Raw genomic sequence first — 15,608 nt, 5'->3', positions numbered from 1 at the left:
TTTCGGATGGCCGGGGAGTCCAGAACCAGGGGTTATAGTCTAAGGATAAGGGGTAAGTCATTTAGGACTGAAATGAGGAGGAATTTCTTCACCCAGAGAGTGGTGAACCTGTGGAATTCTCTGCCACAGAGGGCGGTGGAGGCCAGTTCATTAAATATGTTCAAGAATGAGTTGGATATATTTCTTAAGGCTAAAGGGATCAAGGGATATGGGGAGAAGGCAGGGAAGGGTACTGAATTTGGATGATCAGCCATGATCTCGTTGAATGGCGGAGCAGGCTCGAAGGGCCGAATGGCCTACTCCTGCTCCTATCTTCTATGTTTCTATGTTTACCTGCCCTGGAAGAGCTTTACTCTGTATCTAACCCATGCTGTACCTGCCGTGGGAGTGTTTGATGGGACAGTGTAGAGGGCGCTTTAGTCTGTATCTAACCCATGCTGCACCTGCACTGGGAGTGTTTGATGGGACAGTGTAGAGGGAGTTTTACTGTGTATCTAACCCATGCTGTACCTGCCCTGGGAGTGTTTGATGGGACAGTGTAGAGGGAGCTTTGAGCTTTATTCTGTATCTAACCCGGGCTGTACCTGCCCTGTGAGTGTTAGATTGCACACTGTAGACGGAGCTTTACTCTGTATATAATCCGTGCTGTACCTGCCCTGGCAGTGTTTGATGGGACAGTGTAGAGGGAGCTTTATTCTGTATCTAACACGTGCTGTACCTGCCCTGGGAGTGTTTGATGGGACAGTGTAGAGAGAGATTTACTCTGTATCTAACCCGTGCTGCACCTGCCCTGGGAGTGTTTGATGGGACAGTGTCGAGGGAGCTTTACTCTGTATCTATCCCGTGCTGTACCTGCCCTGGGAGTGTTAGATGGCACAGTGTAGAGGGAGCTTTGAGCTTTATTCTGTATCTATCCTGTGCTGTACCTGCCCTGGGAGTGTTTGATGGGACAGGGTAGAGGAAGCTTTACTCTGTATCTAACCCGTGCTGTACCTGCCCTGGGGGTGTTTGATGGGACAGTGTAGAGGGCGCTTTAGTCTGTATCTAACCCGTGCAGCACCTGCCCTGGGAGTGTTTGATGGGACAGTGTAGAGAGGGTTTTACTCTGTATCTAACCCGTGCTGTACCTGCTGTGGGAGTGTTTGATGGGACAGTGTAGAGGGAGCTTTACTCTGTATCTAACCCGTGCTGTACCTGCCCTGGGAGTGTTTGATGGGACAGTGTAGAGGGAGCTTTGTGCTTTATTTTGTATCTAACTCGGGCTGTACCTACCCTGGGAGTGTTAGATGGCACAGTGTAGAGGGAGCTTTACTCTGTATATAATCCGTGCTGCACCTGCTCTGGGAGTGTTTGATGGGACAGTGTAGAGGGGGCTTTCCTCTGTATCTAACCCGTGCAGTACCTGCCCTGGGAGTCTTTGATGGGACAGTGTAGAGGGGGCTTTCCTCTGTATCTAACCCGTGCTGTACCTGCCCTGGGATTGTTAGATGGGACAGTATAGAGGGAGCTTTACTCTGTATCTAACCCGTGCTGTACCTGCCCTGGGATTGTTAGATGGCACAGCGTAGAGGGAGCTTTGAGCTTTATTCTGTATCTAACCCATGCTGTACCTGCCCTGGGTGCATTTGATGGAACAGTTTAGAGGGAGCTTTACTCTGTAGCTAACCCGTGCTGTACCTGCCCTGGGAGTGTTAAATGGCACAGTGTAGAGGGAGCTTTGAGCATTATTCTGTATCTAACCTGTGCTGTATCTGCCGTGGGAGTGTTTGATGGGACAGTGCATGATGGCCGCTCCCACGGCGCGCACGCGGCGGTGGTGGAGTTGGAGGCAGGGTTCCCTCTGCAGACTTTGCTGAAATGTCCTTTCTTCCCGCATTTAAAACAAGTGGTGCCCTTCGCTGGGCACAGATGCCTGGAGTGTTTGTCCTGGCCGCAGAAGTAGCATTTCGGGCCCCAATGCATTGCGGCAGTAGTGGGGCTCCTGGGTGGAGGCTGGGGCTCCGATGGTGCTGGGCTGGCCTGAGACCTGGGAGGTGAAGATGGCTTCCAAGATGGCGGCCCCCACGGCGTGCATGAGGCGGAGTGGGCCGCGTGGCCTGGGGAACAGGATTCAGAGTTCCTCTGGGCTATATCCAGCGATCGCGCTATATCTATAGCCTGTTTTATGTCCAGTCCCTCTTTTTCAAACAGTTTCTGCCGAATATAATTTGAACTGAGGCCCGCAATAAGGGAGTCTCGAATCAGCTCCTCCGTGTACACGATGGCAGACATGGCCTTACAGTTACAGTCTCGGCCCAGTACTTTTAGGTTTAGTATAAAGTCCTCTAGTGACTCACCATGCCGCTGCGTGCGAGTAGTCAGAAGATGCCTGGCGTACACCACGTTTATTGGCCGTGCGTAGTGGGCCTTCAGGATGCTGCAGGCCTCCTCGTAGCTGGTGGCATCTTGGATGAAGGGGGAGACCCGATGGCTCACCCAGTTTCGCAGGATTCCCAGTTTCATGTCTCCGGTAGCGGTTTCGGCTGCGGCTATGGCAGTGGATGAGTTTGCAATGAAAAATTCGAAGCATTGGAACCAGTGTCCGAACTCTGTGGCTGCGTCTGAGGCATGGGGGTCCAGATCCAAGCGCTCTGGTTTCAGGAGTCGATCCATCCTGGTGTTTTAGTGATTAAAATTGATGTGCCTTCAATAACTCAAAGAAAAGGAATTTAAAGGATTCAACTAAGGCTTTTAATCACTAAGAACATAGCAGCATTACAAGTCTTCCCACATCGGGCGTCTGGTAGGAATGACTCATACAGCTCCTGAGACCTTTATATGGCAAAAGACAGGGGCGTAGCCAATACACACAATAGGAACAAAAGGGGGCGGTTGACACAATACAAGCAGGTGAAACACACAGGTAAAACATATAGGCTGATGAAGGCATATATTTCATCACAGTGTAGATGGAGCTTTACTCTGTATCTAACCCGTGCTGTACCTGCCCTGGCAGTGTTTGATGCGAAAATGTAGAGGGAGATTTTCTCTGCATTTAACCCGTGCTGTACCTGCCCTGGGAGTGTTAGATGGCACAGTGTAGAGGGAGCTTTGAGCTTCATTCTGTATCTAACCCATGCTGTACCTGCCCTGGGGGTGTTTGATGGGACAGTTTAGAGGGAGCTTTACTCTGTATCTAACACGTGCTGTACCTGCCCTGGGAGTGTTTGATGGGACAGTGTCGAGGGAGCTTTACTCTGTATCTGACCCGTGTTGTACCTGCCCTGGGAGTGTTAGATGGCACAGTGTAGAGGGAATTTTGAGCTTTATTCTCTATCTATCCTGTGCTGTATCTGCCCTGGGAGTGTTTGATGGGACAGTGTAGAGGGAGCTTTACTCTGTATATAATCCGTGCTGTACTTGCCCTGGGAGTGTTGGATGGAAAAGTGTAGAGGGAGCTTTGAGCTTTATCCTGTATCTAAACCGTGCTATACCTGCCCTGGGAGTGTTTGATGTGACAGTGGAGAGGGAGCTTTACTCTGTATCTAACCCATGCTGTACCTACCCTGGGAGTGTTTGATGGGACAGTGTAGAGGGCGCTATAGTCTGTATCTAACCGGTGCAGCACCTGCCCTGGGAGTGTTTGATGGGACAGTGTAGAGGGAGCTTTACTCTGTATCTAACCCGTGCTGTACCTGCCCTGGGAGTGTTTGATGGGACAGTGTAGAGGGAGCTTTACTCTGTTGCTAACCCGTGCTGTACCTGCCCTGGGAGTGTTAAATGGCACAGTGTAGAGGGAGTTTTGAGCATTATTCTGTATCTAACCCGTGCTGTATCTGCCGTGGGAGTGTTTGATGGGACAGTGTAGATGGAGCTTTACTCTGTATCTAACCCGTGCTGTACCTGCCCTGGAAGTGTTTGATGGGACAGTGTAGAGGGAGATTTGAGCTTTATTCTGTATCTGACCCGGGCTGTACCTGCCCTGGGAGTATTTGATGGGACAGTGTAGAGGGAGATTTATGGTACCAACCCATGCTGTACCTGCCCTGGGAGTGTTGGATGGGACAGTTTAGAGGGAGCTTTACTCTTTGTCCATCCCATGCTTTACCTGCCCTGGAAGAGTTTTTTGGGACAGTGTAGAGGGCGCTTTAGTCTGTATCTAACCTATGCTGCACCTGCACTGGGAGTGTTTGATGGGACAGTGTAGAGGGAGCTTTACTGTGTATCTAACCTATGCTGTACCTGCCGTGGGAGTGTTTGATGGGACAGTGTAGAGGGCGCTTTAGTCTGTATCTAACCCGTGCTGCACCTGCACTGGGAGTGTTTGATGGGACAATGTAGAGGGAGTTTTACTGTGTATCTAACCCATGCTGTACCTGCCCTGGGAGTGTTTGATGGGACAGTGTGGAGGGAGCTTTGAGCTTTATTCTGTATCTAACCTGGGCTGTACCTGCCCTGTGAGTGTTAGATTGCACACTGTAGATGGAGCTTAACTATGTATATAATCCGTGCTGTTCCTGCCCTGGCAGTGTTTGATGGGACAGTGTAGAGGGAGCTTTATTCTGTATCTAACACGTGCTGTACCTGCCCTGGGAGTGTTTGATGGGACAGTGTAGAGAGAGATTTACTCTGTATCTAACCCGTGCTGCACCTGCCCTGGGAGTGTTTGATGGGACAGTGTCGAGGGAGCTTTACTCTGTATCTATCCCGTGCTGTACCTGCCCTGGGAGTGTTAGATGGCACAGTGTAGAGGGAGCTTTGAGCTTTATTCTGTATCTATCCTGTGCTGTACCTGCCCTGGGAGTGTTTGATGGGACACGGTAGAGGAAGCTTTACTCTGTATCTAACCCGTGCTGTACCTGCCCTGGAGGTGCTTGATGGGACAGTGTAGAGGGCGCTTTAGTCTGTATCTAACCCATGCAGCACCTGCCCTGGGAGTGTTTGATGGGACAGTGTAGAGAGGGTTTTACTCTGTATCTAACCCGTGCTGTACCTGCTGTGGGAGTGTTTGATGGGACAGTGTAGAGGGAGCTTTACTCTGTATCTAACCCGTGCTGTACCTGCCCTGGGAGTGTTTGATGGGACAGTGTAGAGGGAGCTTTGTGCTTTATTCTGTATCTAACTCGGGCTGTACCTGGCCTGGGAGTGTTAGATGGCACAGTGTAGAGGGAGATTTACTCTGTATATAATCCGTGCTGCACCTGCTCTGGGAGTGTTTGATGGGACAGTGTAGAGGGGGCTTTCCTCTGTATCTAACCCGTGCAGTATCTGTCCTGGGAGTCTTTGCTGGGACAGTGTAGAGGGTGCTTTTCTCTGTATCTAACCCGTGCTATACATGCCCTGGGAGTGTTAGATGGCACAGTGTAGAGGGAGCTTTGAGCTTTATTCTGTATCTAACCCGTGCTGTACCTGCCCTGGGAGCGTTTGATGGGACACTCTAGAGAGAGCTTTTCTCTGTAACTAACCCGAGCTGTACCTGCCCTTGGAGTGTTTGATGGGACAGAGTAGAGGGAGCTTTACTCTGTAGCTAACCCGTGCTGAACCTGCCCTGGGAGTGTTAGATGGCACAGTGTAGAGGGAGCTTTGAGCTTTATTCTGTATCTATTCCGTGCTGTACCTGCCCTGGGAGTGTTTGAATGGACAGTGTAGAGGGAGCTTTACTCTGTCTCTAACCCGTGCTGTACCTGCCCTGGGAGTGTTGGATGGCACAGTGTAGAGGGAGCTTTGAGCTTTATTCTGTATCCAACCCATGCTGTACCTGCTCTGGGAGTGTTTGATGGGACAGTGTAGAGGGAGCTTTACTCTGTAGCTAACCCTTGCTGTACCTGCCCTGGGAGTGTTTGATGGGAGAGTGTGGAGGGAGCTTTAGTCTGTATCTAACCCGTGCTTTACCTGCCCTGGGAGTGTTTGATGGGGCAGTGTAGAGGGAGCTTTACTCTGTATCTAACCCGTGCTGTAGCTGCCCTGGGATTGTTTGATGGGAGAGTGTAGAGGGAGTGTTACTCTGTATCTAACCCGTGCTGTACCTGCCCTGGGAGTGTTAGATGGCACAGTGTTGAGGGAGCTTTGAGCTTTATTCTGTATCTAACCCGTGCTGTACCTGCCCTGGGAGTGTTTGATGGGACAGTGTAGATGGAGCTTGCAGGGGGTTTCTCTTGCTTGCTCTGGTCTCCTGCCAGGCTTCTTGCAAAAATTACCCATGAGTGGTTCGACCCACTCACCCCTACGGTTGGACTTAGGTGCAGGGAGCTGTAGTGCAGAAAAACTCAATAGACCAGGTTGAATAGCATGAAATGGATGCCTTTATTGAACAGTTTGCAGCATTATAAAATACATGTCATAAGCACAGATTAAAGCAACTACAAGCATGCACACATCTATAAACTTAACTCTATGGAAATGGGGAACACATGGCACATCGTGAAAGGGCTAACACATTACAACTACCCTTAACCCCCTCCCCTAGACCTAACTAAGTTTCGACTTGAGGAACTCGGGATCATGCTCACCACTTTAAGAATTGCAAAAAAGGGGTTTGCAGCCTTTTGACACAGCTTGTTTTCCTCTTGGTTCTCCTGCGATGAGGCAGTCGATACAGCCTTGGTGAGCGCTCGCCACAGATGAATCCGTTACCGACGTGACTTTAAGAACTGGATGCACATGGGTGAATCCATTACCGATGTGATGTTGAGACACTGGAGTGCTGGGCCCTGAGTGTTTTCTCTTCCGGCCTGGGTCGTCGATCTCCCGATGGTCTTCCTCGGGGCGGGACGCTGGTCCCAAAAAGCTTTCTTTATACAGTCAAAATGCCCTTCTGATTTGAAGGAAGGGCTGGAGTACAGGGTGTCTTCTTCTTTGGCCTGGGTCGTCGATGATCTCCCGACAAAAGTACCCGGGCCACCCTCGTCGTCTTCTCGTCGTGGCTGGGTCTTGCCTGCCTGAGCACCGAACACGGTCCGAACCGAAATGCTGCTTGGTTCCGATGGAGTCTGTCCCGAAGTGTTTTTGAAGCGTCCAAGAAGTGAAGCCGAAGTGAAGCTCGAAGTGAAATGTAGTGAATCGTGAAGTGAAGCGTACTGATGGACTTTTTTCAATCCACAGTTATACCTTTTTGGAACATTCTTATCTCCCGCCAAATCATAGTCCTGTCTTTGTAATAATTTTGGCGGGCAGAACTCTCTGCAGGGGTGTTTTGTCTTCATAACGGGAGTCGGTGATAGCTGAACTGGCCTTCCTGGGCTGATAATGTCTTTGCTTTGTCACCGTAACTCGGTTTGTATATTGATCGGTCTGGAGATGGCCCTTGATGGCTGTTAAACGGCTTCTCTTTGTACAGTAGATGGGTTAAAGTGTTCATTCAATTGTCCACCCATTTCTTGATGGGCCTTATCCTGCTACCCAAATCTGTCCTGTACTTATAATCTAATCAATATGTATACTCAGTTCCATGAGTTTCGGTTTCCCGAAACTGGTTTTTCGCGGGCTTTAATGTCTTCAATCCACAAGCCTGTCTGGCTTGCAGTAACAGAAATTCAAACGGTCCCAAAAGCTGGTCACGAGGTCTGGCGGCCATTTTGTGTGCCCTTTTATCAAAGGTTTCTCTGTACAAGCTTCTTTTGGTCAATAAAGCTGTCTTATCAACCCTAACTTCTTGCGTGATTATTTATGAAAATTTTGTGGGTCTTACAGTCCCTCCTGTGATACTGATAGCTTGCTTACAGTATCAATAACCCTTGGTGAGCAAATTTTCCCGATTCCCCACATCCAAACATTCCTGGTAATTAACTACCTATAACCCCCACGACACATGCAGTTCCCATTTCAGAAAATTACATTGTGTACAGTTGGACAACCATAGGCAGTACTACCTTAAACTATAATACATTCTTCTTTCAGATGTGAAAGGGGCCGATACCCTTTACACCACCTGCATACACATTTTGTTAATCAAAAGTTAGAAAACCAATCAACGGTTACATCACAACAGTATCCATACACTTAAATCATATAGTAACCAAAACCAAGAGTGGAGGGACGCTTTATCCTTTAATACATAGCAGTCTAAGCGGGGGTCTCTTCACCCACTCGTACATAGCGTTCTCTCCATTCCCCTGTGTTCTCGTGCCTCTGGAGGCGTTTGCCTCTCTTGCAATGCACGAACAGTAAATATATTACAATCAAAACCTGACACACTACTAGGATGTGGGATGCTATTCTAATCCAGGGCAGGATCTCTATATTAGTGAACAGGTCCCACCATTGTGGGGTGACTATGTCCAATATGTATTTCCCTATCTCCAATGTCTTCTGCTCTAGTGTGTAAAAATTGCTTCTGTGAAACTATTATGGCTTTTAAAATCTTGGTGAGGTGTTCGGGGAGAGGGGGAATGACATAACCAAAATGCGCGACGAATCGCTGCAAATCCGTGAAATTCTCTTTTACAGTGAGGTGAACAGTGGAAGGTACAGGAATGGGGACAATTCGCTGTTGTGCCACTTGAACTTCAGCCCTGGGTTTGAAACAGAAACTGCTGTCACTGACCGGACACCACCCGTGCTGTCCATGTTGGTAGTGAGGCGCTGCAGCGGTAACACAGTATGTCCCACCTCCGATATATGCCACCTGCGGGGGCACATGGTCTTTTGCCATTGCCTCCATGGTGCAATTTACCGGCTTCGTGCTAGCGGCTCTGAACCCGCACTGTGGTTTTAAAAAGGCATTCAAGTGCTGGGGACACAGGATGATGTGTGCCCCCCGGCTTCGACACCCCGAGAGGTCGGTGCCTGTCATCGTACGCTCCCATCTGATGACATGAGGCGGGACCACTGCGTAACGAATGTGCGCACCCCCCTGAATGACTCCAATGTTCTCCACCCTGTATACCGGGGCGGGTTTTGCTGTGGGACCCAACACCGGCATCCTCACCACTATTCCCATGATAGTGTGATTCGAGCATCCACAGTCCACTGGGACTGGGTACGCCTCTGCAGCTAGTCTGAGCTGGCACGGACTTAATGCATTCTCAAAAGGGTGGAGCGCTTGCAAGTGCTTAATACTGATCCAGGACGGGACCAAACCTTGTTTTAAATCCTCCAGATTACTGCGGCCCTCACCCAGTAACCACGCCCCGTATAGCACACAAGCCTCGTTCTGTGCTGCCTGATCGGATGCATTCCAATCCTCTCTAATGAGTGCATTTACCGTTCTAGCGTGCTTCTCCAGCTCAGCGATAATCTCTTTTAAGTGTAGTGTCATGGCCTGGTCCTCATGTAGCTCAGAGCCCACTACCTTATTTTCGTTTGTCAGTATGTTCTTTAACTGGGCCTTTAGACCATTAACCTGTGTCTGCAGCTCCATGTTGTCTAGAGCGTTGACAACAGATGTCCCGGTACTAAAAGCAGTGAATATGTCATTTACAGGACACCTTCTTTGCCTCCCTACCCGATCCAAAACTTCCTGTGGTGTGGTGTACAATTTGGCTTTGTCGATGTCGGCAAAGTCAAATTCATAAAATTGTCTGAACATCCTGGTTAACAGAACCTGGTACAATTGCTCCATTTCCTTGGGACACCACTCCGGCAATCGTACCTCAGTGAGGTTTAAAATCACTGAGGCCACCGCGTAGTGTACCCCTTGGTACAGCATCTGACCGGTGGGTACCAATACTAAACCGTTCCCGGGTCCCTTTGTGGTGGTGGGGCACCCTTCCTTCTGGGCTAGTGCTACTGGAATCATGAGCAGGGGCTTGCGTGGGCGGGTGATGAGTTCAGTGGCGTTTACCGGAAGCCGGGAGAATGGGGCTCCGCACACCCGGGTGCTGATGTCCCACCTCATCCCTTTCCCTTCATCTTGCCACTGCCTCTGGAAAGAGATGGATATGCCTTTGGGGCAAGCGCGCTTCGAACCCCACATGCAGACATATATCCCTTCATCTGGTTCCCACCATTTCTCCCAACACACACGTAATTGTCCGTGAGTCCCTGCAATTGTCCGATGGGAATTATTACCCAGTCGCTCCCACTCGATTGTAGAGTTCTTCATATTCTTTCCCAGCTTTCGGAGCCACCACCATCTACTTAGCGGTACGTTCCCATTACACACCAAACAGATCCTCTTTCCCACGGTAACGCTGACTCTGGGTGCAATGATCCTCACTCGAGGGCACATTAACGAAATCTCTTGGTAGGCAAACCCGGATTTGCTGGAGTATTCTGTAGAATTCGACCCCAGCCACCCTGGCCATCTCCCTTGGTGGAAGTAGGTGGCGGTTTCCTCAACCTCTCGCTTCCCTGTCCCATCCGTCGCGATGGGGGCTGTGTCCCCGGAGCACCCGAACACGATGACGTCCTTGGTGCGGCCTCGGTAGGCCAACCCGCACCCGATCGCCGCGAGCACCACGAGACTCCTCTCCATTGTATCCCTGGTTTCTGTAACCGATAAGATGATGTAGCCAGGCTCTCAATAGGTGCTGGCCTAATTAAACGGATGCCCGGGTCCCCTGACCCTGCTTCCAAACACACACACATACTGGGCAGACTTCGAGAACTACCTTCTAGAACATCCCATCATCTTAAACTTTACATGCCTTAAATCAACATTAAAATTACTTAGCTTAACTTATCATTACCTAAACTAATGTACAGCGCCGCCCTCCTTCGGGCGGCCTACCTAATTCCTGTGAGGGCTGCAGCGTTCCACCCCCTGTGGTGGGGCTGCACTGACCTTCGGCTTTGATCCCCCGCAGCCTGTCGCTGCTGCTGAACGGGAATCGTGTCTTTCCTGGGCTTTCTGAAATCAGCTTCTACTGGGAGTGGGTGACTCGGGCCAAGACTTTACAGGCTGGGGCGTTCGGGTCGACCTACGAGGGAGCGCCTTGGGCGAGGCTCCCAGGGCTAACGGACCGGGGATCGGGACCTTCACCGTCGCAGCCTGTGGTCCCACCACAGCTGCCGGCTCCGGCTCCCCTCCCTCAGGCTCTGCCCCCCCGGGGCCGGGATCTGTGGCATCCGACTCCCCTCCACCTGTCCCCACAGGTGGTGAGTCTCCGCCTCCAATCCCTACCTCCCCTAAGCTCGAGTCGGGGTCGGGACCTTCGGCCTCCGACTCCTCCTCCTCCTCCGTGATCGGGTCCGGGGCGGGGTCGAGCTTTTCGGGCTCTTCCTCGTCCGAATCCCAGATCAACGGGGAGACCTCCCACTCCAATGGGATGACATCTCCCCTCATGCAAGCTACGGTTCCAGCCTGTGTGGTCTGTGACCCTGTCTCAGGCTGAGGATTTTTGTCCTCAGACCTGGCCCCGGTTGTTGGCCCTTGTGCACCCGGCTTAAACAGTTTACACTGGTTAATGTGAAACCATTTAGTACGTCGGGGCACCTTCACTGCGTAGACCATGGGGCTGGCCTTGTCTACAATGCTGTAGGGCCCCATGTACAGTGGTTCTAGACTCCCTACTCGGGCATAGTTCCTAACCATGACCTGGTCTCCGACTTCCCACTCTTGCTTCTTACGGGGTTCCAGCAACAGTCGATTGCCCTGATGCTGTCTCCCCATATTCCCAGCCGCTTGCTCATAAACCTGTTTCAGGTGCTCCAAAAGGGTTTGGACGAACTTGTCCCGATTCACCTCTTGGAGCTGGCCCTCAGTGAGCACTGGGGCTAGTACATGGGTGGGTGTTCGCATGATCCTCCCAGTCATTAACTCGTGCGGGGAGTACCCCGTACTTTTGGACTGGCTGGCCCAGATCCCCATGAGGACTAGAGGCAGGACCTCCGCCCATTTCTGGGGCGAGCCCATTGTCTCCTTCCTCAGCTTTTCCTTGAGGGTCCGGTTCATGCATTCAACAATCCCCGATGACTGGGGATTGTGCGCTACGTGCCACTTCCCTTCAATGCCCAAGAGCATGAAGGTGTTCTGCATCACTTGGCCGGTGAAATGACTCCCTTTGTCGGACTCCACAAACCGGGGGAGCCCCCACCGTGAGAACACTTCCCGGATCAAGATCTGGGCAGTACCCAGCGCCGTAGCTGTTCTACACGGGAAGGCTTCTACCCACTTGGTAAACACATCCACCAGGACAAGGCAGTACTTATAGCCTCCCTGGGCGGTGGGCAGGGGCCCTATGTAGTCGACCTGGATTGACTGCCATGGTCCCTCTACCCTCCTGATGTGCCCCATGGGCACCTTCCTTTTCTGGGGGTCTGGGTTATTTGCAGCGCACACAAGACAGCTTGCACAGAACTCGCGGACATCGTCCCGAAGTCCCGGCCACCATCCCGCCTGCTCTACCCATTGCCAGGTAACCTCAGGCCCGGGGTGTCCTGCCCCTGGACCCTCATGCGCCATTTGAAGGAATCCCCTCCGGTGCTGCTGCGGCACAACGCACTGTTCCTCTCGGAACAACATGCCTTCCTTGACTGAGAGGGCTGCCGTACTGTACGGACCCTCTACCTGCTTGCCCTCAGTGATAGCATTGAGGACTGTTTTCAGGGCGGGATCCCGGGTTTGGACGGTCTTTAGGTCTAGGGGCGGTGTCACCCCTGTGTTCCCTGAAGTCCCCTCCCTGCCTTGGATCGCTGCCACGGGTCCGGGTCCATAGGGGTCCCGGAAAATGCCGTTGCGGGCACCCTCCCTGGCTAGTGCATCCGCCTGCTGGTTGCCCTGACTGCGGGGTTCTGTGGTGGGATGAGCCTTCACCTTGTGGATGAACACTTCCCCTCCCTCCCCCACTGCTGCCAGGATCTTTTCCAGCAAGGGCTTAACTGTTAAAGGTCGCCCGTCCGCGGAGGTGTATCCGCGACGAGACCAGATGGCCAGGTATTCCGTACACGAATTGCATGTGAACATGCTGTCTGAGCAAATCGTGTATGGGGTTGGGAAGATCTCGGGGTGGGTAACCACGTACGCCACCGCGGACAGTTCAGCCTGCTGTGCGCTCATAGTGCTGGGGAGCCTAATCGCCAAGGCAATGTTTGCCGCGGGGTCATAAACTCCACACCCTGTGAGTCGTTCGCCAGCAGATACCGTGCTGGAACCGTCTACGTAGATCTCGCGGCCTGTGGGGTGTATCCCGGCCTGTAAACCTATGTTGACCTCCCATACCCCTTCGACGGAACACCGATGGGCTGTTCCGGGATGTACCAGATTGGCCGCGAGCTTCGGCTCGCAAAGACCTTTAACTTTGAGATCCATCTGAGAAAGGAGGAGGGTCCAGCGCGCAATCCGAACGCTGCTTACAGTCCCATCCTTAATCCTTCCATCCAGAAGCATCTTTGTGGGTGTGTGGTGGATGAGGAGAGTGATGGGAGAGGTTCCTGTGAAGATCGCTGATCTGTTCACAGCCCAATGCATGGCCAGGAGATGCCGTTCGCAATTGGAAAAACTCCTCTCCACATCCGTAAGCACCCTGGAGGAATAGACCACTGGTCTCAGCTTGCCGTGTCGCTCCTGGAGCAGCACGGCACTCAGGCTGTCCCCACTGGCGGCTACTTCCAGGAAAAGCTCCTCCCCCCCATCTATGGCCCCTAGGGCTGGCGCGGTCTGCAGGTCCCTTTTCAACTTCCCGAATGCTGACTGACAACCCTCGTCCCAAGACCACTCGACTCCCTTGTGTAAGAGTCGGAGTAGCGGGACTGCTGTGGCTGCATAGTCCTCGATGAAGTCTCTGCTGTACCCGGTCAGTCCCCAAAAAGGACCTTACACCCGTTACTGTGTTAGGGATCGGCAAATCTTGCACCGATTCCCGCCTAGCCTTATCTATGGCTCTTTCCCCAGCGCGGATGGCCAGAGCCAGGAATTTCACCTCCTGCTGACCGACCTGTGCTTTCTTTGGGTTTACTTTAAAACCCTTCCTTTCCAGTAGCTCCAATAATTCGGCTAATAGTGGGCCGTACTCCTCCCTTGAATCCGTGAACAGGAGCAAGTCGTCCACATACTGCACTATCTGATTGGGCTGGCTAAATTCCTTTAAACTTCCTGCCATGCACTGATGGAAAATGCTGGGGCTGTTGTGGAAACCCTGTGGCAAGCAGTTCCAAGTGTACTGTTGCCCTTTAAAAGTAAAGGCAAACTTGTACTGATCCTCCCGTCGCAACGGAATGGACCAAAAACCGTTCGAGATATCCAGCACCGTGAACGTGGTCGCGGATGCTGGAATACTCCCTATTAGGTCGGCAGCTGCTGCTACCGTGGGCGTGCAGGCTGGGATGTTACCGTTGAGGACTCTGTAGTCCACCGTGGCCCTCCACGAATTGTCCGGCTTCTTTACCGGCCATAAAGGGGAGTTCACGTGAGTGGCTATCGGCCTCAACACGCCCTGCTGCACCAATGAAGATATTGCTGTCTCCATGTCGGGTTCTGCTTCCTTGGGGAAGTTATAATGCTTTTGGGGTCGGATCATGGGGTCCCCGTCTACGCTGACCTCAAACCCGGTGACCCTCCCACAGTCGTGCTTGTGGGTGGCAAACGCGGTCAGATTGTCCGACACACATGCTTGCAAGTCCGTTGGGACGTCCGCGACCATAAGCTCGAGGTCGTAACCTCCTGACGGCTTCATGGTGCACAAGGCCCCTTTTTCTCCCTTCCCTGGGATCATGACTACCTTGCCTAACCCATTCTCGGCTCCCCAGAGACAGTGATTTCTAAGGTCCACGAGGATCCCGTGTTCCACCGAGAAATCAGACCCGAGGATGCCTTTTCCCCCCCCTCGCTCCACTTCAGCAGGATACACGTCCATGTGGTTTGGAGTGCTCCCAAATGAATGGAGAGCGGGATGGAGAACGCGCCAGCCTGTTCTTTGCCTGTGAAACCCGCTACTGAGAACGGAGCCTGGGTAGACAGAGGTGAGGCAAAAGGTTTAGCTGTGTGGGTCATGGTACATGATGCCCCCATATCCAACAGGTAACTACCCTTCTCCTTCTCTACCTCCATCTCCACAAGGGGTCTTCTCCACGCGTCATAACGGAGCGGACACAGGTAGATGGGCTGCGCTGGCTTTAGTCATTTGGGCTCTGCGGTTTGGGCTGGGGGAGCAACAGGGCCGTTGGCGACTGCCACCTTCCCCTGCGAGGTCATTAGAGACCGCATTGCCTCTAAAACTGACTCGATCGCATCAGGATGGATCGACACATCGGCTCCCTTCTCCCGGACGGTCGTTTGGGCTGGGGCTGAGGGAGCTTTTCCCTTTGAATCCTTCCAAGGATTTTTAAAGTCCCGGCGCCAGTGACCCTCCTTCCCACACCCGTAACAACTACTTTTGGCTTGGGGAGGGCGATTCCCCTCCTGATGCCATTCCTTTTTAACAGGAGCTGCAGGCCTCGCTTCATGCACCTTTCCCTTCGGGGGAGGCACTTCCTTACTCCTGCTGTTCCTGTAACCTATCGTGAGCTGATCTAGTACTAACTCTTCCGTGGAGCGGGGGTTATTGGGGTCAAACCATGTTTTGGCCTGCTCCCTCACCTGGGGCAAGCAATTGGTGACCAGGCACCGGAGCCAATGAGCCCTTTGGCCATCGTCCAGCCCGTTCTGGGCCGGCCCGCCCGGGCAGCTGCGCCGATACACTGACCACAACCTTCCGGCAAAAACCCGTGGGGGCTCTCCCTCTAGCTGTACCGTCCTACCCAATCGGAGGAAC

This window comes from Somniosus microcephalus, chromosome 4 (genome assembly GCF_052327205.1).
Source record: "Somniosus microcephalus isolate GS21.2 chromosome 4, FLI_Smic_1.0, whole genome shotgun sequence".
NCBI lineage: Eukaryota > Metazoa > Chordata > Chondrichthyes > Squaliformes > Somniosidae > Somniosus > Somniosus microcephalus.
The sequence above is the reverse complement of the archived record's forward strand: the minus strand, read 5'-3'. Positions refer to the sequence as shown.